The 20,054-nt window shown below is 41.6% G+C and overlaps 1 long non-coding RNA gene across 1 annotated transcript; it reads right to left on the minus strand.

Moving 5' to 3' along the window:
- Positions 1–706: 706 nt before the first annotated feature.
- On the minus strand, positions 707–4,893 carry LOC116568052. Its single transcript, XR_004276487.1, has 5 exons — positions 4,785–4,893; positions 4,401–4,514; positions 2,985–3,101; positions 1,545–1,693; positions 707–955 (listed from the first exon to the last, which is right to left on the minus strand). It is a non-coding gene; the product is annotated as an uncharacterized LOC116568052 (long non-coding RNA).
- Between the last annotated feature and the right edge of the window lie 15,161 nt (positions 4,894–20,054).

The raw sequence follows: 20,054 nt of genomic DNA on the forward strand, positions 1-20,054 counted from the left end.
TGTCAGGGATAATCACAGGAAGAGTGGTAGTAATAATAATAATTTAAAAAGACAGCATTTATAAAACACTGTATAACCAGAGAATAAGGCAGATACTCTACATCCATTCTCTCATTCAATCTGCGCAATAATCCTCATGGAAGCCATTTTTAGGGCCATTTTATAGGTGAGAAAGCGGAGTCATATAAAAATTAACTTGCCCAGCGCCACTGCTAGGGAGTGGAAAAGTCAACATTGGAACTCGGTCTGTCAAACTCCAAAACTTATATTTTCCAGCACTCTCCTCAGGCCAACCTCGGCAGTCTTATTCATCTTAGCCAGTATTCTTTTCCCATCTCATTATGTATCCAGTGTTGTGTGTGTGTGTGTGTGTGTGTGTGTGTGTGTGGTTTTTTTTTTTTTTTAAGTATCTCTGGACTCTCTTCGTCTCTTAATCCACAGCCTCTGTGCTCCGTTTCCCCCGATTTCCCCAGCCTGTATTTTTCTGCTCTCCGGGGGAACTCCCTACGGCATAATGGCTGTCCATTAGTGTGTTTTCAAAACCTCGCTCTCTCCTATCCTCTGACAGTTTTTATATGCTCCACATGAAGGATCCTTTTCCAGAAATACTTTTGAAGAAAGTCTAAAGTAAGCTGAAAAGTATTACATTTTTCATCTCAACAGGGAAATGGATTTAAGAAAAGGAGAGAAGAGCCTGCAGGTCTTTCAGATTTTAAAAAGAATTCAACACACTGCTGCATTGGCACTGGGAACACATCTATCACAGAAACCAAGAGAGCATCTGCATTTACACGCCGAAACGGTTCCCTGCGTCCTTGATCACGATAATGACTTCAAGTTCCGCTGAGCCTTTCATCCGGAGGGACGCCATGGCCCCTGCCGAAGCCGGCCCAGCGAGCGGCTCCCTCCACCACCAAGGCTCCGTCTCCTCCAAGGTGAAGGGGGAACAGCTCCACTGGGGGAAAATTGAAAAGGACAAGTGAGCACTGTAAATTCTATTTCCAAAGGCAACTAAAATAACAGTCCGACTGTCCCTATTTAATTGCCCCATCTGGAACTCGGCATAACAATGCAGTCCCAAAGAAACCTACCAGGCATCAGTAGCAATACATGAAAGAAGGGAAATGCTTTCAGGGCCTCGAGAAAGCCTTGCCCTCCAAGCACCAGGACATTTTACTAATTGCCCTATTTCCGGTTTCTAAAACCACGTCAGGCAGCTGGGGGACATTCCTTAGGACAGTTCTTGCAGGCTTCCTCCTGCCCTCAGGAGTCAGTACCATGTTTGATGAGAATGAGTAAGAAAGACAGAACAGGCTAGTTTGTGGTTTGGGGAAGAATGAGATCTCGCGCAGAGCTGCTTCCTTTACGAAGTACAAGCGATCTTATAACACACAGCAGGCTGCGCTCAGTGGGTTCCAGAATCCTGGGTCAAAGGCGGACTCACCGTCAGCAAGAAGCATGACTTGAGTTGCCCTCCCAGCCTTGAAGTGAACTGGCCCTGTGCTGGTCATGCATGTGTTACCCACATGTGCTGGCCCCTCTACCTGGACTCCTGCGCTCCCCCTGTCCTCCTCACTCCTTTTCCACTGCCAACATTCAGCTCAAGCTTCCTCTCCTCCAGGCAGCCTTCCTTGAATTCCCCAAAGTGGGCCAATTGTCTTCCTTCTGTTCTTCCTCAGCATCTTCCAGCAATCTTGTGGTGTAATAAGCAGCATCATTTATTGAACACTTACTATATACCAATCCCTGTGCCAAGTCCTTCACCTCTAACTATCTCTTTTCATCCTTACAAGTGCCCAAAGTACTATTATCCCCATTTTAGAGGTAGGAAAACTGAGGTCTATGAGATTAAAGTCTCACAATGAGCAAATGGCAGAGCTGGGATTTGATTTCCGCCCCCCACCGCGAGCTCATGCTCGTACCCCCTGGTTTCCACACTCTGGCTCTACTCATCACAGTATCCCCAGCATGGTATAGACATGGGACACACTCTTGTTGAGCTAAACACCCCTGTGGGACGTGTATGGAGATCTCACTGACCTGGGTTGGGGAGCCAGAGTAAACTGGCCTTATTCACCCGCCACTCAACCAGTTGACTGTTCTGGCTTGCGCGTGTGACAATAAAGCTCTTTTTTGTTTTTTTCCCTGAAAAAAGAAGGTAGAAGTGGTGAAGCAGGGTCCTCGGTGTCGTGCTGACCCACCAGAACATGGGTTGTCTTCCGGAACTCAAGTGTTCTCTTCACTGAATTCAGTCAAACCAGTTCTGCATATGGACCCGGGAGGTTTAACTTAGGATTCCATTGTTATGCATCACTGCATAATCACTTCTGTCACCCACCATTGTCCCCCTCCATCAACAGCGCTGCCCCAGCCACTGTGGCATAGACGCACTCGTCCCTGGAGAGCATGTGGCTGAACCCTCGGGGTGCAAGGGCTGGGTCGGGAGAACGCACTCGCTCTGGGAGAGCAAGTTCCTTCTGTCTGACAGGCGGCCAGCCCTGCTCACCCTTCTCCTTCCTTCTCCACATCCAGGAGTTGGAGCCCGCCCACTATGTCTTCATCCCTTCTTGTTGTCTCTGCCGCTGCCCTAGCCCAGGCCTTGATCAAGAACCCTCTGGCCTTCTCGCTGCAGCTCGTCTCCGTCCAAATTAGTCCTCCACATGGCTTGTTTACGGCCCCCCCTCCCTACACCCAACAACTATTTGCAGCTCCCACGAATAGACTTTCAGAATAAAATCTAAAGTCAATAAACATTCAAGCCCTTCGCCAACGGGTCTTCCACTATTCCCGAACTCAGCCCGCTGAACCACTCAGTTGTCTCCTCCCAGATCCCCTGTGCGGGCCTTCTGTCCATCCACTCACACACTGCCTTTTCTTCAAGGCCAAGTTCTCGTGCTTCCTGCTGTCTGAAATCCCCAGTGACATTTCTCAGAATCTCATGCACTTCCTGTCTGCCTTACCGTCACTGATTTGGAACATCTTACCAGGGCCATACATTTTGGTTTAACTTTGTGGGTATTTGTGTCCAACATCGCTGATGAGAGGATAGGCTCCTTGACAGCAGAGACCATCTTTCTCTTCTACCTCTGCTCCAGAAGGACCTAGGAGATCAGTGTTTCAGTGATGGTTCCTGTACCATTTAGCCATTTTTGCTGTCTGTACACTCTCTCCCAGGCATACCAGAGTCCTTGTAATTCCCCAAATGAGCCATTTTTCCTCTTATTTCCAGGTACTTATATGAGATGTTCCCTCTGCCTGGAACTCCCAACCACCCATGCTGTCCCTTCCTCCAGCTCCATTTTTCCTGGAAAATCATGGCCTCACCTCAGATGTCTCTGCTTCTAGAAAGTCATCCCTCATCCTGCAAGACCAGATGAGGGCTGGCTCACCCAACAGCTGTGTTAACTCCAGTCAGGTTGTCATGTTGCATGGGACTTAGGACTCAGGGTATATATAATGGAAAGCCAACTCAAACTAGGCAGGGGAAAAGGGAATATATCATCCTGGATAACTGCAATGGCCGGGTAGAGCTAGACTCAAAGTATATGGTCAGTTTACATGCTCTCTGGGCCTCTCCTTATGCTCTTTCTCTTTTTCTCTATCTACTGGCTCTGCTTCACCCTGTGTGGGCCTCATCCTCTATGCAACAGAAGATGGGGGGGTGAGTGGAGTGAGGGAGAGCCTGACTGTGGAGGCTATTGGGTTTACATCATCCCAATGACCTCAGAGGAAGCAGAGCTGCTTTCTCCTGGCAGCCACATGTTAAACCCCAGGGGATTACTCCCATTGGCCTGGCTTGGGTTTACATGTTTATTCCCTGAATGATCACTATGGCCACAGGCACATATCACCTGCCTCCCAGCTTCCTATGGTGTCATAGGGTGGAGAAGAACAGCTCTGATTGGTGCTCCCCATACAGCCCTTGGAACTGGAAAAGAGAACTTCCCCCACGGGAAGGAGAAGAGTGTTGCCAGGATAAAAGGAAGGGAGGGATATTGGATAGACCAAGATGATATATGTCACAACATAGCATCTGTCTGCCTCCTCAATCTATTAAAAGCTCCCTTAGGATGTTATTGTGCCTTAACTACTAGCCATCCTTGGTATCTGGCATGTGGACATACTCAACAGTATTTGATAAATGCATGAATGAACGAATGTTCTGAGTGCCCAATACCTTGAGTTCTGGATAAGGAAACACAGTGTCATTTCAAAAAGCTTAGCTCTGCATATGGTGGCCATTGGCTGCTGCTTTGCTCTCTCAGCCAATGCATCAGTGGTTGCAAATGGGTTCTGGGGGGCTCTATGTTGGCTGCTCAACAAATTCACAAAGTGTCCAAAGAAGGACTCCAAGCTTAGCTTAGAGCTAGTAGGATATGAACTGAAGGTCAGCCACCTACCTTCTTATACCAGACTCATTCAATACTGTGACTGTACAAATATCCAGAGCAGCATGTTATCACAGAAGAAGATAGCTGGGGAGAAGCTTCAGGAAGATCAAGAAGACTTCTTCACTTCTCATCAGATGGGAATAAAGAGAGCTTGTAAGTGAATTGCTTTATTTGACTATCCTGTTAAGCATATGCATACCATGTAAGAATAATTCCATTTAGTGATTATAATATGTGTTGTATATCCCGGCTAGATGGCAAACTTTTCAAGGAGAAGAACCTTGTCTTTATCTCTACGTAATCCCCACAGTGACTGGAACAAAAAAAACTCACAAAGAGAAAGCAGGAACTAAACTACCCATCTGGAGTTTTTACAAATCTAATTTTACAAACCTAGATCTGAAGAGACCTTGACTTTCAGAGACAGAACAACCATCTTGATTGATTCATTGCTTCCAAAAGAACTCCATTTATAATGCTGAAGTTCTTTTATCTCCTTATAGGTTCTATAATTAAGGTAAACACACAGGCTTTTATAATCTATTTTAAAATGTGGGTCTTACCCATTTTTCTGTCATCTACCAAAAGCCTGCAGATATAGTAAATGCCATAATATAGCAATTGCGGGATCATACCCAATGGCGAATCACTAAATAATTTTGGTCAAGCACATGTGCGTGTGCGCACACACACACACACACACACACACTCACACACACACATTTTTGAAAAATAAGTTCCTTTAGAATCCCTACTGGATATGATTTTTTTTTAAAGGCCATATTTTTAGTCTTAGAATACTCACAAGGAATTTTGGGATAAACTTTAAAGTTTAATTCCTAAATTCAATAAAATTTTTGCCTTACCAGTAAGTAAAACTTGCTGTTAAATAATTGCCGATATTGTCATCTATTTTACTCTCCAAAATCTCTGTTAACATTATAACCTAAAATGGTAACTTCTAAAGATATTTTATTTTTAAGTAATCTCTATACCCAATGTAGGGTTCAAATTCACAACCCTGAGATCAAAAAAACACATGATCCACCAACTGGGCCAGTCAGGCACTCCTAAAATGTTAACTTTATTTTTTTTATTAATACCATCGATATAATTAGCTATTGGCTATATTTCTGTCTGGTCTTCACATTATTCTCTCCCCGTGCTTCACAACTATAATTCATACACACATCTTAAGCACACTGTAGCCTTCTCAAGCACAACCTTAATCATGTACTCCTCCTCAAAATCTTCGGACTGCGCAAAATTCAAATACCTTAGCTGATATTCTAGAACTTTCGCAAGATTCTATCCCCGTAGCTAACAGACCTTTTCCTCCCTGATACAACACGGACATTCTGTGCTTACCTCGCCTACCCATCCACCAAACACTGCAACTGCGACCTCCCTCCTCTTAGCCTCTCAAGTCTAACTCCTATTCTTTCTTCAGAAGTCAGAGTACGGTAGCCCCCTTATCTGCCAGGGAGATACATACCAAGACTCCCAGTGGATGCCTGAAACCACAGATGCTACCAAACCCGATATGCACTGTTTTTTTCCTATACATACATACCTCGGATGGAAGTTAATTGATGATTTAGGCACCATAAGAGATGAACAACACTAGCTAAAAATAAAATAGAACAATTATACAATATACTGTATAAAAAATTTGTGAATATGGTCTCAAAGTATCTTATGTAATGTACTCACGCTTCTTGCGATGACGTGAGATGATTAAATGCCCACATGATGAGATGAAGTGAAAGGGATGGCATAGGCATGTGACACAGCATCAGGCTACTGGTGACCTAAGGAGGGTCATCGGTTTGCGGACAGTGGTTGGCCTTGGCTAACTGAAACTGTGGGAAGTGAACCCCCGGTTAAGGGGAGGCTACTGTATGTTTGACAGTTCTGAGCTGCCTTCTGTGAGCACCCCAGGCCTACAGAGAGTGCCTGCCCTATGAAATCAGGACCCTGGCACACGCCTCAGCTTTGACACTTAAGTATGGACATGTGACCTCCTCTTTGTTGCCCCTAACTTTTTCTGCATATCTTTTCAATCTTGCTGGGTAAACAGTATATTGAAAAAAGGAATCTTCTATTTGTTTGCATTCCCTACACCACTTAGCCCAAGACTGCAGCAGTTTTTCAACATATATTTAATTTTTTTTTAATTTCTGACGGTTTTCTCACATGTCCAAAGAACATTAAACAGTCCTCTATTTTAAACCACTTCACTCTTCCCTGTGTAATTCAGGATAGGCATGAGCTATGAAGACAGTGGACTAGAGCGGAGTTTTAGTTAAGAAATTTCTCTCCTGAGAATGACTTCCTTCATAGAGCATTGGGTTCTAGGTTTATTTAGGAAAGGAGAGGACAGAATAGAAAAGGCAGTAGTCTCCTAAATGGATCTTCCAGTGTTATTTCATGATTTACTTTGAGGTGGCTTTATACCCAGGAGAGAAGATATGAATCCATATTCAGATTCAAATTCAAAAGCATCAAGCTCTTGAACAGGGAGCTCTGGTTCGTGATGGCGTCCTGAGCACGTTTTATCAGCCTCCCCTTCCTCCTAAGAACCTAGGGAAATGACAGAAAAGAAAGGTTTTGAAATAATGAAACCAACCCCGTTCAGGAAGAGTGGAATGCTGCATCAATGAGCTAGAAATGGAGGAATTCATGGAAGATAGCACATGGGACTAGGGTGGCAGAGAAATAAAAAGTGAAGAAAACTGCAAGAAAGTCCTGGACAAGTTCCAAATTCAGAGACAACACATGCAGAGCTGGAGGGGGAGGGGGAGGTGACGGGTGGAGAGTGAGAAATCATAAGAGCAATTAATTAAAAGAACTACATTTGGAACAGCTGAACCAATGAGGCAAAGCACTCCCCACACCCTGTGCTTGCAGATCAGCTAACAATTAATAGCTTTTGCCTTCTGGGGGAAGCCAAGAGAATTGTTCCCTAGAGAAGGGGAGTGATCTGCCTAGAGCAGGGTCCTTTATTGGGGCTGGGCACTGAGGTAGAAGCAGAGCAGAGCCAGAGACAATTCCAAACTTCTGTAACAGCTGCCAGGAAAAAAAACTGAAAAGCAAACCTGCTCTGCCTTGAGTAGGATGACCAGTCATCCCAGGTTGCCCAGCATGTTCCAGTTTAGGTTATAATCCCCACATAGTCATTAATCAGCAGTTTTCCTTGTATGCTCAGAAAGTCTCAGTGTTTCGTCATTGGTGGATGTTTGTTTGTTTGTTGCAGGGAAAGGTTTGTTTGATTTACAAGGTGAGGGAGGTGAACGAGAAAACAGAACTTCAGACCCATGGAAGAGAACAGGAGGCATGAATGTCAAGTCTCAGAGGAAGTGGGGAGGGAAAAGACCCAGATTTGAGGGAGAGAGTGGTCAGGGGCAGGGTCAAGGGGAAGAAACTGAGAGCGTATGATGACCAGTGTGGGATTTTCTGCAGACCCCAGCTGAAAGCGAAGCCTCGTCCGGAGATTATTTTAAAACATAGGTTTTATTCTCATTCAGGTATGATGTGATCCACAAATCAGGAAATGGCTGGATACAAGGTCCTTAGCTTGCCCTGCTCGCAGTCCTGAGAGATCCAGAGAGTCCCGGTTCCAGATGTTCTACAACATCGCATCCTCACTGGGGCCCCTCAGAGCCAGGTCCAACTGCTGCTGCTCCTCCTGGGTGAAGTTCACAGCCACATCTGTGAGTGTCACCAGTTACAGGACCTCGTCATCCAGTGGCTGGGCAGCCATTCCTCCACTGCCCACGATGGCTAGGGACAGACAGCCAAGTTTGCCAAATGTCTCAGTCATTACTCAGTTTGAGTAATAAATTATATAGTCATCTTACCCATGAGCAGAATACACTGAAGCCATGTTTCTCAAACCAGAGCCCAGGAACCAGGCATGAAGTCAGTCCTCCCCAGACTGGTCCGCCTCTGCGAATCATCATCTGTGCAGAGGGCTCTGATGTCATTTGGGCAACACAACACATGGGTGTCATAGTATAAACACAAGTTCAGGGAAACCTGGGTGACTCAGTCAGTTAAGTGTCTGCCTTTGACTCAGGTCATGATCCCAGGGTTCTGGGATCAAGTTCCACATCAGGGTCCTTGCTTAATGGGGAGTCTTCTTCCCCCTTTGGCTGCTGCTCCCCCCTGCTTATGCTCTTTCTCTCTCTCTGACAAATAAATAAATAAAATCTGTTAAAAAAAAAAAAAAGTGCAAATGTGGGTTCTGACTTTGCCTGCCACACTAGATATTCCAGAGTCAGCAATTGATATTTTAAAAGATTATCATTCAAATGAAAACCAAATTAGAAAATTGTCTTAAAGGACTCATGGACTTCTGAGAATGTATATATGGAGACACATTCTAAGGATTATTAAATAGTTAAGAAAATTATAAAAAAGAGAGAGAGAGAGGGAGCAATTTACCTTTCGGGGAATAGCAATTATGCAGAAAATAGAAGATCTCTTTGTATAAAAATTCAAGTACTTTCAGAATAACTTCAAGAGGACAATGGATCCAATAATCAAAAGCAAGGTGCTGTTTTTCTTAAAGTGCTCAGAGAACAAAATAAGAATTCTTGAAAAAGAAACACATAATGTCTGAACCAGAAATTCAGTGGGTAATCTGTCTAACTGAATGTGTTATAGATGATAAATGAAGATCTGGCAAACTCCAGAAAATCTCTCAAAATATGGCACAAAAAGACAATATAGAAAATATGAGGAAAGGGAAGAAATTTAAGAGATCAGTAACTGGCTAATGGGAATTCTAGAAGCATTAGACAGAGACTACAGAGGGAAGAAATAACCAAAGACATAATACAAGATAGGTTTTCCAAAGTGAAGAAAAGACATGAGTCCTTAGATTCAAGCGACCTACTAAATGCTGAGCAGTTGAATGAAAAAAAGAAAAACCCATTTTAAGATACATCCTAAGGAAATTTCAGAATTCCAAGGATTGAGAAAAAAATATCAGATTTCAAGAGAGAAAAAAATAGACTACTCACAACAGAATAAAGATTAGATTGACATGATATTTCTCATCAAAAACATTTGATGCTAGAAAGTAAATGACTTCAAAGGCAGTGATACCTTCAAAGTTCAAAGAAAAATTATTTCAAACCTAGAGTTTCATCACCAAGCAAACTACAAATGTAGAATGGGGACAAAATAAAGATTTGCAGAAATGGAGAGGCCACAAGTTTGTCACCATGAATTCTACGTGAAAAATAACTACTCAAGAAAAACAAACAAAAAAGAGTCAAAATAGAAGGCTCCAAGAGATAAAAGAAAGAGTGCAGTTGACCTAGAAGAGATGAATAAAGCTAAAAAGACACTTTGAAAGAATCCATTTGACCTTAAGACACTCGTAAAATTCTTTTGAGTGAAACAGGCTGGGGACCCAGAGCTGGTTTGTTTCTCTTTAGGTCCAGCCACAGACTTCTTGGATTGCAGTGAATAATATTTGCACAGTCATAGGACTATTTTTGTTGGTTTTTAATTTTTTAATCAAATTACAAACTAAGTGCAGAACACATTATAATCACAAAACAAAATGCAAATATAAATTTCACAAAATGAAAATGACATAATTAATTAAAATTGGGAGAAAAAAGAAGAGCTTCGAGAGGCTATAAGTAAACTAATCTAATTTTTCATAACAGCTAATAAATAGAAGTCTAATTTCAATAAATCAAGAGGTAGAGGTGTGAATACATATTAATTAAAATTACAAAGATATTCTTTGTAATAACCAAATATAACTAACAAAATCTGAGAATGAAGTGGAGGAGAGGAAATGAGTAATGTTGCAATTGCCCTAAATGCTTCATGTTCCATGTCAAGGAGTCAATAGATGGCACCCACAGTCATCAATCAATAGGAAGTACACCATTTAAAGCTATAACGGTGGCTGTGATATGGGTTAAAGAAAGAAACTTTTAACAGCGATTACCTAAGTGTGACTTGTATTGTATTACTCCACTTTTTACTATTCTTTACATGTGTTTGTATTACTTTTCTAATTTAAATTAACTAGTTTAAAAGCTTTGAATATGTGTCCTTCACAATCCATGGAGACCAAAAAAAAGTATCTCTTTTGAAATAGTGTTTTGACAAAGATTATTCCATCCATCAAACTGGAATTATTCACTTGGGCTATTAGGAAAACTCATCACTGCCTGGGCAGCCCGCTCTCAGTGGGCTGTGTGGCAGAGTGAAAGCATTTAGATGGCCCAGATCCCTTTCTGTAGCCAATTTATGTCTACCACCCTTCCATATTAATGTAGTGACCGGGACAATCACCAGCCACAGGACAGTTCTCCTGGTGACACTGCCCCATCTGAAGGGTGTTGCATTCCTGTTGTGGGATATATAGGGACAAGATTATTATCCCTACGTTGCAGAGGACCAGATGGGGGTTCTGAGAAATTAAGAGACTTGTCCAAGACTTAAAGCCTGGTTCCCTTACTCCATCACATTCCTTCGCCATCTCTCAGAGGGAAGGAAAGGATTTTTCCAGGGCTCAAGGCAAGGAAATGAAAAGGCTACAGCATCAAATTACTGGATGACAGTGAAGTCAATGAGAAAACCACCAACCTGCACCAGCCATGCATCTCCAAACCATTATAAATTAAATTCACCAAAATTTGAAAGGGAACAGCCAAACCATCCCCTTTCTCAGTCTAATAGCTTGATCTCAACAATGATTTAAAAAACCAGACCACTTTTCTATAATTTAAAGTGACCTCAGACAAAGTATCTATGACACCCCTTTATTGTATGCTGGAGTGAAAACCCATTTTTAGACTTAAGCAGTTTATAATTATTCATTGACCAATTATGCAGTTGGTGCATTACCCAGACCTTTGGCAATTTGTTGTTTTATTTAATGTGTTTAATTGTATTCTTGGTTTATTACCCTTTCACCATTCCTGCTTACCACAATCATTACCATTTGTCCCATTAAATTTTTTTTTTTTTTAGATTTTTATTTATTTATTTGACAGAGATCACAAGTAGACAGAGAGGCAGGGACAGAGAGAGAGAGGAGGAAGCAGGTTCCCTGCTGAGCAGAGAGCCCGATGCGGGGCTTGATCCCAGGATGCTGGGATCATGACCTGAGCTGAAGGCAGAGGCTGTAACCCACTGAGCCACCCAGGCGCCCCATGTCCCATTACATTTTTTGACTGAAAAAATTTCACTAAGTTTATGGCATTTTCTGGGAATTTCATGTCCCTATGTTAGGCATATCCCCCACAACAACAAAAGAAAGGATCAACGTTGGAAATAGTCTATTCTATCCCATTCACACTCATATCAAATTTGAGTAGAATTAACTTAACTTGAAAAAAAATCTAGATCCTTACCAAGGGAACTTTTTTCTCTTTTTTGAGTGAGAGAAAGTTTTCCTTATTATTCATAGTAAAAACGGTAGTAAAAATGGAAAGGTAGTACATATATTCTCTAAAACAGAACTGGTCTCTCTGAACAAACAAAGAAAAAGTCTGCAGTGGCTGAATAGATAAGATTTATCAAAAAGTAAATGCATTTACTAATAATAAACTAAAAATAAACTAATCAGTCAGGGCTGGGTGGGTCATTTTTGACCCAATTCCCTTGTGGAATACTCGAGGGGTCACTGTGAAATGGACTCTGCCTTCCTTTGCAGTTCTACACCACTTGGCAAAATGAAACAGACTATGCAGGGTTTAAAGCTAAGGGGACAATAGGAGCAGCTGAGATACCTAATGGCAAAGCTGACATGGGTGCAGGGTGGAAGGAAGGGTAAGCTTCCCTCGGCTTGAACATGGCTGAGTCTTGAGTAAGGCTAAGGGCTTACAAACAAGAAAGCCAAGGAGCTCTAAGAAGACATGTTCTTTCCCCCCCCAGAGCTCTCTTCTCATAGTCCAGCGCTCCTCCTCCGTCGCTGAAACTGAAATTTCAATCCTCAGGAAGGAGATTTGTGTTTTACTGGAGGCACCTTCTAAACGCAGATAGCCCTGAAGCCTGAACAACTGAGCCTGGTGTCCACAGCCTCTGGAATGAGCTTCTCAGGTTGTCTTCTCTAAAATAAATTGTAAAAGGAAATGGGTTGGACAGGAAGAGGGAAAGTTTGGTGACTGATGAAATTGGAGGTCCATGCCCGGAACTGAAGGACCTGGCCAGGGAAGGAGACTGACATTTACTGGGTAATTACATCTCCCAGGCATCACATGAGGTACTTCACATAGAGCCTCCCAGCAGCCCCAGGAGCAGAGATTATGGGTTCCATTTTCCAGGTAAGAAAATAAAGGCTCAGGGCCACCTGGGTGACTCAGTGGGTTAAAACCTCTGCCTTTGGCTCAGGTCATGGACTCAGGGTCCTGGAATCGAGCCCCACATTGGGCTCTCTGCTCAGCAGGGAGCCTGCTTCCTCCTCTCTCTCTCTGCCTGCCTCTCTGACTCCTTGTGATGTCTGTCAAATAAATAAATAAAATCTTTAAAAAAAAAAAAAGAAAAAAAAGGCTCAAAGGTGTTTTATATCCTACCTATTTCAATTATCTATTATAGTGTCACAGAAGATCCTAACATTTCATGGCTTAAAGCAAGAATTTATTATTTCTCACAATTTTGTGGGCTGACTAGGGCTCAGCTAGACAGTTGTTCTGATGGTCTCACTTGGGTCTCAAATGGCAGATAGGGATGGAACATCCAAATGCCTCCCTTCCATGACTAGTGCCTTGCTGGGAATGGCCACAAGGACAGGGGCAGCAAGATGCTGAGAAGACCATGTCTCCCTCTTGCTGAGTAATTTTAGGGCCTGTCTCCCTTTGCGTGATCTCTCCAGAGGGAAAGCCAGACTTCTTACATGATAGCACAAGTCTTCAAAGAAGAGGATGCAGAAGCTGCCAGTTTTCTTAAAGGCTAGGCTCAGCCGTGGCACACGATCACATCTGCCATCTTCTATTGGTCAAAGTCAGTCACAAAACCAGCCTAGATACAGCATCATCTCTCAAAGAAGAGGATGACAGGGCATTTGCAACCGTCTTTAATCTACCATACTGTGCAAGGTCACACAGAGGCGGCAGACCCAGAATATGAGACCAGCCTTGGTGCTCCTGGACTGGTCAGGTGTGGGATGGGGTTAGTGCTGTGCTGAGGACTCAGGGTGGTAAAGGAGTTGGAAGGTGGGGACGGACACAGACAAGGACAATGATGAATAGCTGAGAGAGGAACAGCACCCTAATCTAAGGCTAAGAACCATTCTGGCCTGGATTGATGAATAAAGTGTTAGCCATCTGGTCCAAGTCTTCAGAGCAGACGCAGATCTCCAGAGAAGATTGTAGAACCAATTGGGCAATCATTTTCAGTAAATGAAAATGTCTAGTCTTCATCTCCACCTGAGGAACCGTCAATGGCAGGTGAGGCGGAAAAGCAGGCAAATGGGTCTGATCCTATTCTGTGGGCCCCGAAACACTGAGTGCATCCTACAATCACACACATTCGCCTTATATCTTCAGGACAATCCTTTGGTCCATCTCCAACACACTCACTTCTTCATTCACACAACAAATTAGTATGATCGTCCACTATGAGTCAAACACTCTTCTGTGGGCTGGGGATACAGCGGTGAATAAAACACAAAATCCTGACCTCCACAGAGCTTACAGTTTTTAATGAAAGCAAAAGGATCCTGCACAAAAAAACAAGTAAATGATGTACTATTTCAGATGGAGATACAAAAGAAGCTAGAGACTGCCCTGGGGTGGGGGTAGGTGGAGTTTTACGCAAAACAAAGAAGTCAGAGGAGGCCTCAGAGAAAGTGACATTTGAACAAAGACAGGAAGAAGGTAAAGTGAGTTCTGCTTATATCTGAGAGATGAGCATCCCAGATTAGCGAGTGGGGGCGGGGGAGGGGCGGGCAGAAGCAAATCCCTAAAGGAGCCATGTCTGGCCTACTACTGTGCTGAGGACAGGCAGCAAGGATAGATACATTCGTTCTTTGATACATTAATTCAACCGTATTTATTAAATACATACGCAAACCAGCATTTCATTCAGCACCAAGTGTACAAAGATGCATAGGTCGCTACCCTCAAGGAGCTGACACTCCAGAAGTTGCTGGTGGGGAGGCGACAGGCGAAGAAAACCCCTGACACGGCATTTAGAAACGTGAGGATGGGTGTATGCAGTGTCTCAGCAGACGAGCTGCTCAGCTGAGCTGAAAATGTCTGTTCTCAGTCCATCTGTTGATGGATCAGAGAGACAAGGGTTGTGTTTTGTACTGGAAATAGAATGTGCCCATATCCTCAAATATTACAGAATCATAATTTTTATTAAATGCAAATTTTATTATTGCACTTTAAAGCAAAAGTACTGGGTAAACTGCCTAATATAATCACCATATGACTATCACTTTGAATTAGTATTGCAGATACTTCTAACTCCTTAATTATTTATTTTTAAAATATATTCCAATATTTTAATTATGTTCAGTTAAGTGTACTTGAATATTTGCGGCACTCTGCATTATTTATATTAGAGAAAAAGCAGCCTAAATCAACTTGCTCTGGCATTCCATAATTTGTGCTTGCACATCTCTAAAATAGATTTATATATAGCTATCAAATGGTTATTCTGGATATGCTATGATTTTAAATTTTTATCTGAATTTTATTTTAATGTACCGCAAAAATAAAATTTATTGGTTTCTTTATACTAGTAAGTGTCTTATCTGATTATTCATATTCAATATTTGTGGAATACTAACTAGGGCTGCTCTCTCTTCAATTAATACAAATGTGTAGATTTCAAGTCACTCATCCTAACCCCCAGCCCACTCTACCCCTGGCCGCCTTCCTAGAAATATTCCAAATTTGAACAAAACCAAATTCTCTCGCAGCTCCAGGGTAAAGAGTAAGGGAAACCGTATCAACTTAGAACAACACCATTACAAACAGGGAGAGGGGAGAAATTAGAAGCCCCCAGGGAATTTACTCTGCGGCACCGAGGAGCATAGCATATTACTGCTTATGAGGAAGAAACTGGATGGCGAAGCTTCCACAGATGCGGGCTCTGCTATAACTGGCCTGAAAAATAATGAGAGCTCCTTTGTTCTTTGGTATCTGTCCAATGCCTCTCCTCGTTTCTAAATTCACTTAAGAGTGATTTCTGTATAGAGGATAAAAAATATTAAAGTTACAGTATTTCAATAACCCTCTTTATGTCATACAAATCCAGTGGACAGACGCCCACTAAAGAGATTACAGTTTGAATACTTAATCCCAATTTGGATGTTTTTAAACAAGGCAAACCTGGCCTTAAATGCAATGCGTGCAATTTACCTAAGTATAAAATATTAATGCACAAACATGACTATAAATATAGCCAGAGAATCTGGCAGGTGGAAGCCACCCAACACCCACCCCTGCACATTATTCTCCTCAATCAAGGACTGGGTGAACAATGAACGTGCCCATTTCCGGGTCAGAGGTACGGGTGGCTCGTGACAGACCATCTCAAAGCCTGGGTAGGGAGAGCTGCTTAGAATGACAGTCACTTCAAAAACTAGAGCTAGGTTAGGAGTAGCTTTATTCCAACAAGATTTGGCCTCCCCATCTCTCCTGTATTCCTCAGATTCTCTCTGAAAAAGAACGAGTAAAATCTCAAGGGTCAGGGATGTGGTTTGTACTCCAGGGAAGCATGGAGTGTTATTACAAGTCTGGGCCCAGGAGTCACGTCGCCAGGGTTCAGCTCTCTCTCCTCCACCACTTGTCAACTGAGCCATCTTAGGTAAATTGCTTAATATTTCCATACCTCCGTTTCCTCACGGACTGAGAAAGTTACTAAAGTTGTCAATGTAGAGTCATAATGGGAGTCATGATTAAAGCCATTTTGAGAATTCAGTTAGAACCAGTAGATGAATTCAGTAAAGTCACAGGATACAAAACTAACATACAAAAATCAGTCGTCTTGCTATACACTAATAACGAGCTATCAGAAAGAGGAATTAAGAAAAAATTCCATTTACAATTGCATCGAAAAGAAGAAAACACCTAGGAATAAATTTAACAAAGTAGGCAAAAGGCCTGAACTCTGAAAATCGCAAGACACTAATGAAAGAAATTGAAGATGACACCAAAATATGAAAAGATATTCTATGATCAGCGATTGAAAGAATTAATATTATTAAAATGTCCATACTACCCAAACAGTCTATGTATTCAGTGCATTTCCTATCAAAGTACCAATAGCATTTTTCATACAACTTGAAGAAAAAAATCCTAAAATTTGTAGCAAATTTTAGCAAAAAAGCAAAAAAGACCCTAAATAACCAAAGCAATCTTGAGAAAGAAGGACAAAGCTGGAGGTATCATCGCCCTGATTTCAAACTGAATACCAAACTTTGATAATCAAAACAGGATGGCACTGGCACAAAAACAGACAGATGGATCAATGGAACAGAATAGAGAGCCCGGGAATAAACCCACACTTACCTGGTCAATTACTCTATGATGAAGGGGAAAAGAATATACAACAGGGAAAAGACATGGTCTTCAGTAAAGGGTTTTGAGAAAATTGGACAACCACACACAAAAAAATGAAACAGGACCACTATCTTATCCCATATACAAATATTAATTCATTATGGATTAAAGGCTTGGATATAAGACCCGAAAACAAAACTCCTAAAAGAAAACATAGTCAGTAAGCTCTTTGGCATTGGTCTTGTCAGTCTTTTGGGTGGACCAGTCTCCCCAGACAAGGGCTACAAAAGGCAAAATAAACATATGGGACTACATAAAACTAAATAGGTTTTATATCTTGAAGGAATCCATCAAGAAAACAAAAAGACAACCTATGGGATGGGATAAGATATTTAGAAATCATATATCTGATAAGGGGCAAATACCCAAAATATATAAGGAACTTACACAACTTATTATCAGAAAAACACACAACCTGATTTAAAAATGGGCAGATGACTTAAGAGATATTTCTCCAAAGAAGACCTACAGATTGGTAATAGGCACATGGTAAGATGCTCAACATCACTCATCATCAGGGAAATCCAAATCAAAACCACAGTGACATATCTCCTCACACCTGTCAGAATGGCTAAAGTCAAAAGCACAAGAAAAATAAATGAATTGATTAGTTAGGAAAAAAAAAATACAAGGAGCAACAAGAGGTGGCAAGCATGTTAAAAAAAAAAAAAAAAAAGGAACACGTGTGCACTGTTGGTAGGAAGGCAAGCTAGTGCAGCCACAGTGGAAAACAGTATGGAGTTTCCTCCAAAAATTAAAAATAGAGCTACCATAGAATCTAGCAATCCCACTTTTGGGTATTTATTCAAAGAAAACAAAAATACCAATTCAAAGAGAATATGTACTCTTATTTTCACTGAGGCATTATCTACAATAGCAGATATGGAATGAACCCAAGTGTCCATCAATAGCTAAATGAATAAAGATGTGAAATAGATAGATAGATAGATAGATAGATAGATAGATAGATAGATCTTTATTTATTTAGCTCATCTTTATTCATTTAGCTATTCCAATATATTGGAATATTGCTCAGCCATTAAAAAAAATGAGCTCTTGCCATTTGCAACAACAAGGGTGGACCTAGAAAGTATTGATATGTGAAATAAGTCAGACAGAGAAACACAAATATTATATAATATCACTGATATGTGGAATCTAAAAAAAAAAAAAAACAACAAAACAAATGAAGGAACAAAACAGAAACACACATAGATAAAAAGAAACAAATTGTTGGCTACCAGAGAGGGGAGGGGTCAGGAGGCAAGTAAAATAGGTAAAAGGGACAGAGAGATACAAACTTCTAGTTATAAAATAAATAATTATGGGGATATAATATACCACATAGGAAATATAGCCAATATTATTTAGTTTTGTATGGTGACATATGATAACTAGAGTTACCATGGGGATCATTTTGTATTATGTAAAAATACCGATTCACAGGGCACCTGGGTGGCTCAGTCAGTTAAGCATCCAACTCTTGGTTTCCTTTTGATGCCCCCCCACCCCCTCATGCACTCTCTCTAAAAATAAACAAACAAAATCTTTTAAAATAAATAAATAAGTAAAAATACCAGCTTACTATGATATACACCTGAGACTAATAGGATACTGTATGTCAATTATACTTCAATAAAGAAAAAAGTAAGTTCGCTCAATAAATTATTGTTGGGTGACTAAACTCCCAGGCTACTAATTCTTGAGAACACCTGCTGCCAAGCAACCACCATATGAGTGAAATGTTCTTGGCTACTTCTTACAGTGACCTTGCACATAGTTTGGTGAATAAGATCTTGCTGGATAAGATACAGAAAGAAGGAATGGAAGGAAAAAGGAAGAAGGGAATAGAAAGAGGAGAGGGATGGAGCACACCTTCCTGAACTCCAAGGAGCCTAGCGACAATAATTGTAGTATTGTGATAAAAAGTGGGGGCTGAGGGACGCCTGGGTGGCTCAGTTGGTTAAGCAGCTGCCTTCGGCTCAGGTCATGATCCCAGCGTCCTGGGATCGAGTCCCACGTCGGGCTCCTTGCTCGGCAGGGAGCCTGCTTCTCCCTCTACCTCTGCCTGCCATTCTGTCTGCCTGTGCTCGCTCTCTCCCTCTTGCTCTCTGATAAATAAATCAAATCTTTAAAAAAAAAAAAAAAGTGGGGGCTGAAATAACATCCTGTTCTTTGCTTAACTCACAATCAAAACTTTCTTGCATTTTATACTGAAAATGGCAACAAAATGATAACTTTCACATTTTAGAATGTCTTGGTATAAGAACTTCACAATAATAAGCATTTCTTCTCTTCCCTAAGTGGAAATAAAACCTTCACAAGAACGAGAAATGTCCCTTAAGAGATTCTCAAGGCTTTTGTTTCTTCCTCTGGAAACCTCAGTAATTTCATCAAAAATTAGTCCTATTAAAATATCACAGTCTTGGGACGCCTGGGTGGCTCAGTTGGTTGGACGACTGCCTTCAGCTCGGGTCATGATCTCGGAGTTCCCAGATGGAATCCCGCATCGGGCTCCCAGCTCCACAGGGAGTCTGCTTCTCCCTCTGACCTTCTCCTCGCTCATGCTCTCTCTCATTGTCTCTTTCTCAAATAAATAAATCTTTTTTAAAAATCACAGTCTTATCTTCACAACAATGCAACTCATTCCTTCTACTTGAGTTCCTCATCTAACTCTGATTAACAGTGACCAGCTCAAGTTCAAAACTGTGGAGATGTGTCTGACTCTTCCCTCACCTCCCCGCAATGAAATAATCAAACAATCCATTGCTACTTGGCAAGCCAAGACCACTAAATTCTCATCCCAACTGTATGCTTCTCTGATTCTTTAGCAAGTTTCCTTAATTTAAAGTAAAAATAATCTTTGCTTGGTAGGTTGTTGCAAAGATAAGGTAAGAGAGAAACATGCTGATGTCGTGGTTAGTACATGATACATCCCCAAAAAGTGTCAATATCAAAAGCATTACCACTATTAGTATTTTTACTCAGCAGAGAACTGATTTTGAAAAAGTCATGTAACTTCTCTTGGTCTCTTTTTCCTTATCCTTACAGCCAGAGCTGGGAGGATTCTCTCTAAGATCATTTCCGGCTATAAAATTGATACCTTCATAAGGTG

The sequence above is a fragment of the Mustela erminea genome, chromosome 10 (genome assembly GCF_009829155.1).
Source record: "Mustela erminea isolate mMusErm1 chromosome 10, mMusErm1.Pri, whole genome shotgun sequence".
Lineage (NCBI taxonomy): Eukaryota > Metazoa > Chordata > Mammalia > Carnivora > Mustelidae > Mustela > Mustela erminea.